This window comes from Salvelinus sp. IW2-2015, unplaced genomic scaffold (genome assembly GCF_002910315.2).
Source record: "Salvelinus sp. IW2-2015 unplaced genomic scaffold, ASM291031v2 Un_scaffold2958, whole genome shotgun sequence".
Taxonomy (NCBI): Eukaryota; Metazoa; Chordata; class Actinopteri; order Salmoniformes; family Salmonidae; genus Salvelinus; species Salvelinus sp. IW2-2015.
Window position 1 is genome coordinate 103,494 of NW_019944253.1, and position 6,419 is coordinate 109,912.

Genomic DNA, 6,419 nt, shown 5'->3' on the forward strand with positions numbered 1-6,419 from the left:
GCGCCAAAATTAAAGCAAACATTAACTAGCAAGCTAGTAGTACCTATTCCATTAATGTGGCGTCGTCAAAGATGGAATCTTTGTCTATCGTCAGTTTATTCCAAGATCAGCATGCAGCTGTAGTGCTTCAAAGTCCTGTGATAAGGTTAGCGTAAACTGAAAGTCCAAACTGAACAGAACTAACTCTCTTATACCATTGTCTTAAATATATTTAATGGTCTCGTTGAAAAGCTAAATTGTCGCTAGCTGAACTTTTTTACATGTATTTTATTTCACCTTTTTTTTTTTTTAAGATTAAGTCAAACACCACAGAAACGGATGGTGCTCGCTAGCTTACAAATTCAGCTATTGTTGGAAGCCAGCCAATAATGAAACAAACTATATTAAAATTAGAAAGGTTGTAGCAATTGTTGTGTAAATGTGTGTGTGCAGCTAGACCGGTCAGCCAGCCAGCCAGGTAGAGAAAAATGGCAGAAAAAAAGTAAAAAAGACGGACATCAGAGATATTTTCAGTACACCAAAACGCAAATAAGAAAACTCTAGTAGCCTAATATCTCAAAGACGAGATTGAATAAAATGATTCAATAAGAAAGAAGTGAAATGCTAATGGAATGTTTCACAATGATGTTCATTTAGGCACGAGCAGGCAACAGATGGCACACGAACAAGAGCGCGGGACAGATAGGCAGGGACAGACTGGCAGAGACAGGGAGTCTCAGGTAAGTTTGTTGAGGTCTTTTTTTGCAACATTATGAAAGAGTTCTTCAATTTTTTTTACTTGTTAAATAGGGACATAATTGGATAATATGCCATGGATACCCCGCTCTCAACATTAAACTAGATTGAATAAACTAAGATTTTTGTTTAGTGGCAATAGGTTATTTAGCTGTTGTGATTAATTGGTGGTAGTTTTTGGGTTAACCGGTACGTTAGGAAAGTAAGGCAAACACCTTAATTTTATTTTCTAGGAGACAGACTTGAGTCTGTTGAGGGTGGTTGAAAAGGGAAAAAAGAGCCCAAGGGAGAGAGAGACTTCACGAGACAATTGTCACAGACCACGGCAGGACCAAGGTGTCAACCCTTGTTAGCAGCAAGCACCAGTATAGGGGAGTGGCACAGCATTGTCCAGTTACACTCAGTGATGGCAACAAATACCATATCAGCCCACACCCATCAATTTTTGAACCGCCAACTCTTGCCAACAGAGTGTTGAACGTTTTCAAGAGGCCCCAAAGCACAGAATGGAAATTCTGAACATCATGGCCAATACAATCATTCGAGCATTGCAGCTGCAGATTGGAATCCTCTTCCGATTGTATAATTTATTAATTGTTGATGGTATTCTCAAGATGTCTCTCGGTGCTGAACAGGAGAGATGTCTTTCTTGCATTATGTTGCACCCATGACCTTGTCCCTCACGATAGCGAGTTATTCGGCCTATACAGGGTGTCGGAGACAACCGCGATTCGAGGGCAATTGCGAAAGTGGCAACTTGAAGTTTTGTTGAGGCTCAATTTGCCCATGTCCTGGCTAATCTGTGGGCAAGAGTTAGATAGTGCCCTCAAAGCATGCAGGAAAAATACACAGGGTGCACAGCAATTGTTGAGAAGGCCAGCAGCCATTTAGCCCTCTATGTTCCATTGTGGAGCACACTGTGTAAATCTGTATAGCACAGGCTGGCTGCTCAAGCCTCCCCTACTGGTCCGGATTCCCTTTCTTGAGGTCTCAATCAGTTAAGGTTGGTCCTTCCTATGCCAGGTCAGGAAAAGTTTTAAGGAGCATCGTATATGAATCATTGCCACGTCCCAAAATGAAACACATCTGCCCACCCGGAAACCCCTCATGTCAACAAGGTGGACCTGTGCGGCAATACTGCTTATTAGAGCTGTGCTAGGGCAGTATGAGCGGGTACTAAGCAGCCTAGAGGAGAGTAGTTTTTAGTACATGACAGTACACGACAGTACACTTACAAATTATTTATTTCATGTTATTTTTATTTAAAATTGCAATACTTTGTGCGACATACTTTCCATAGCTGCTGTTTGAAGAGTTGAGACACTGACTGAAGGATATTTTTGTTTGATTTATTTTGGTTTTTCATTGAAGTAGTTTATTTTGCTTTTAGAACTGTACTTATTTTAAGCGTTTTGTTCTTGTAAAGATATTGTAGTAGACTCAGGCCAGTGGCACATTTAATGACTTATAATAATGTATCAGAAAAAGTCAAATGAAAAGGTCAATCCAATACGGAGACTAACTTTGTGATGGTTCTCAATGGAATTATTTTAGATGAGATCACACCATGTTCATTTTGTATTAAAAAACTACACCCATACAGTGTACAGTACCATTGCTACCTACTGGGCCTTTCTTCATATTGCTAGTTGTAAGTACGAAATACCTGCATTACATACTGGACTGGTAAGGAGCACTGCTAAAACTCATTATTATTATTAGTAGTATATAATGATTTAAACATTTGAACAAGTTGGTTAAACCCTTCAGTTAACTACTGTACCTATCAATTATTCAGTTGTAGGAATTATGGTTCCTTCAATATACATTTAACATATTACAACGTAGGCTATGTGTTACAGCACTACTTTTGGTTGTCCCCCTCAGGAATTTGCTCTTGAGAAAATGTAATGTAATTGTCCCTCCAAGTGTTATATCAGATTTTCGCCCCTGCCTTCATGGTCGAATTGCTGCAAAGAAACCACTACTAAAGGACACCAATGAAGAAGAAGAGAACTTGCTTGGCCAAGAAACACGAGCAATGGACATTAGACCGGTGGAAATCTGCCCTTTGGTCTGATGAGTCCAAATGTGAGATTTTTGGTTCCAACCGCCGTGTCTTTGTGAGACGCAGAGTAGAGTGAACGATGATCTCCGCATGTGGGTTCTCACCGTGAAGCATGGAGGAGGAGGTGTGATGGTGTGGGGGTGCTTTGCTGGTGACACTGTCAGTGATTTTATTTAGAATTCAAGGACACTTAACCAGCATGGCTACCACAGCATTCTGCAGCGATAGGCCATCCCATCTGGTGGTTGCTCGTGGTACAATCATTTGTTTTTTCAAACAGGAGAGATGGCCCAACACAGCTCCAGGCTGTGTAAGGGCTATTTTACAAGAAGGAGCGTGATGGAGTGCTGCATCAGATGACCTGGCCTCCACAATCACCCGACCTCAACCCAATTGAGATGGTTGGGATGAGTTGGGACCCCAGAGTGAAGGAAAAGCAGCCAACAAGTTCTCATTCATATGTCAAATCAAATCAAACTTTATTTGTCACATGCGCCGAATACAAAGGTGTCACCTTACCGTGAAATACTTACTTACAAGCCCTTAACCAACTGTGCAGTTCAAGAGAGTTCTGAAAATGACCATGCGAGTTAGCAGCCGCACAAAAGGGAGGGTCAATGTAAAAAAAAGGAGGGGGTCAATGTAAAAAGGGAGGGGGTCAATGTAAAAAAGGGAGTGGGTCAATGTAAAAAAAAAAAGGAGAGGGGGGTCAATGTAAAAAAGGGAGGGGGGTCAATGGGGTAATGTAAAAAAAGGGAGGGGGGTCAATGTAAAAAAGGGGGGGGTCAATGTAAAAAAGAGGGGGTGTAATGTAAAAAAGGGAGGGGGGTCAATGTAAAAAAGGGAGGGGGGTCAATGTAAATAGTCGGGTGGTGATTTTATTAATTGTTCAGTCGTCTTATGGCTTGGGGGTGTAGAAGCTGTCGAGGATCCTCTTGGTCCTAGACTCGGCACTCCGGTACCGCTTGCAGTGCAGTGCAGTAGCAGAGAAAACAGTCTATAACTGGGTGACTGGAGTCTCTGCCAATTTGATGGGCTTCATGGGCTTTAAGTGGGAACTCATTCAAGACTGTTGGAAAGGCAAGCTGGTTGAGAGAATGCCAAGTGTGCAAAGCTGTCATCAAGGCAAAAGGTGGCTACTTTGAAGAATCTAAAATCTAAAATATATTCTGATTTGTTTAACAGTCTTTTGGTTACTACATGATTCTACATGATGTGTTATTTCATAGTTTTGATGTCTTCACTATTATTCGACAATGTAGAAAATWGTAAAAATGAAGAAAARCCCTGGTACCTGTTAGATATTGTATGCATTCTGGGATGTGTTTTTGTATGTTATTGCTGTTAGAGTGAGTTAGCTAGCATGCTACATGGCTTGCAAGTGTAGACATGAGGTGGGGGTCATTAGAAATGTGGAGCATATCATAAGTAAATATGAAATTGGGGATTGCGCAAGCCTTCTGGAAGATCTGATGAAGGAGAAGATGGCGGACAGGGGAAAAGGGGAAAAGGGGAACATGTTTTCAGTGAATATGGAGTGGTGGATCACACAGAACTTTTAATGGATGTAGGGTTAGTTGGTATAGTGGGGAGGTTTTAATGGGTACAGGGTTAGTTAGTAGAGTGGTGAGGTTTTAATGGGTACAGGGTTAGTTGGTATAGTGGTGAGGTTTTAATGGGTGATGGTTCAAAATGGGAACACTTATCTTCCGGCGCTAAGGCTGCTGAATCAAGCGCACCTGCCGTTAACATTGCGAAAAAATTAAAAAAAATACAAAATGCAAAGGCTTTATCGTTGTTTTATTACAGAAATGTTTGGAGATCGACCAGTCGATCGCAACTGACCGGTTGGTGACAACTGGTAAAGGGTAATTTGCATAATTTAGTGGGAATAAATTGGCCTGTGTATTTTCGTTAGTCATCATGTATCTTATTTATCGAACACAGCTATCACACCCTCACAGCATTCAGGTGTTGAGCTCTTAGCTGGTTGCTGCTGGAGTAAAACGTGCTTTTCTAAGTCCATTCATTGCTCAACAATTCTAAATGCAATCGCTTGTTAAAAACAACTTTTGGTGCATGATTAAAAATATCTACAAGTTGTATTTCTCAACGGGTGATGAAGCGAGCCTCCCATTCAATATTCAGTGCAGGCAACAGGTTCCCCCACCACTTTACATGCGAGCTGGAGGCCGTATGCATTTTGAAAAAATACTTCATTGTTTGAAACCGGAATGTTTTATTTCATTTATGAGGCATGTCTTACTCGCTTCAAAGTAGCCTATAGGCAAAATACCACTATGGAACGTGGAGAACAGTTTCTCGTTTGGGGAACCTTCCAATTTTCTACAATTTCTAGCGTTTACATGCCAGTTATGATTTTCATATGCGCTTTTTTTTATTATTAATATATATTTTTTAAATACCCCTTTTCCCGCAATGTCGATCTTGTCTCATCGCTTCAACTCTCCAACGGGATCCGGAGGCGAAGGTCGAGTCATGCCCCTCCAAAACATGACCAGTCTACCGGGCTTCTTAACACCCGTCTGCTTAGTACGGAAGCCAGCCGCAACAATGTGTTGGAGGAGACACACCATTCAACTGAAGACCGGGTCAGCCTGCAGGATGACGCTGGGCCAATTGACGCTGCCCTATGGGACTCCCGATCTAACCGGGTCTGTAGTGACGCCTCTAGAATTGCACTGATTTAGACCGCTGCAGCACTCCAGAGGCCCCATATCCCACTAAATGTTATAGGGCATGCCGCCACTACTTGTATTGGCTGTGTATCAGCCTACTATTTTGTAGTATGAATTCATTACTTGGTGAAGAAATGTACCTACCAACTAACCCTACACCCATTAAACCTCACCACTTTACAAACTAACCCTACACCCATTAAACCTCACCACTATACCAACTAACCATACACCCATTAAAACCTCACCACTATACCAACTAACCCTGTACCCATTAAAACCTTCCCACTATACAACTAACCATGTACCCATTAAAACCTCCCACTATACCAACTAACCATGTACCCATTAAAACTCACCACTATACCAACTAACCCTGTACCATTAAAATCTCCACACTATACCAACTAACCTACACCCATTAAAACCTCACCACTATACCAACTAACCCTACACCCATTAAAACCTCCCCACTATACAAACTAACCATGTACCCATTAAAACCTCACCACTATACCAACTAACCCTGTACCCATTAAAATCTCCACACTATACCAACTAACCCTACACCCTTAAAACCTCCCCACTATACCAACTACCCTACACCCATTTAAACTCCCCACATTACCAACTAACCCTGTACCCATTAAACCTCACCACTATACCAACTAACCCTACACCCATTAAAACCTCACCACTATACAACTAACCCTGCACCCATTAAAACCCTCCACCTATACCAACTAACCCTGTACCCATTAAAACCTCCCCACTATACCAACTAACCTGCACCATTAAAACCTCCCCACTATACCAACTAACCTACCCCATTAAAACCTCCCCACTATACCAACTAACCCTGCACCCATTAAACCTCCCACTATACCAACTAACCCTACACCCATTAAAAACTCACC

General features: G+C 41.7%; 1 long non-coding RNA gene across 1 annotated transcript in view; it reads right to left on the minus strand.

Moving 5' to 3' along the window:
- Positions 1-5,688: 5,688 nt before the first annotated feature.
- Positions 5,689-6,419, minus strand: part of LOC139025609 (uncharacterized) — a 1,911-nt gene continuing 1,180 nt past the window's right edge. Inside the window, exons 2-4 of the long non-coding RNA XR_011477209.1 lie at positions 6,146-6,213; positions 5,915-6,073; positions 5,689-5,767 (exon numbers count right to left, since the gene is read on the minus strand). This is a non-coding gene — a long non-coding RNA (uncharacterized lncRNA). The remainder of the gene's footprint in view (positions 5,768-5,914; positions 6,074-6,145; positions 6,214-6,419) is intronic.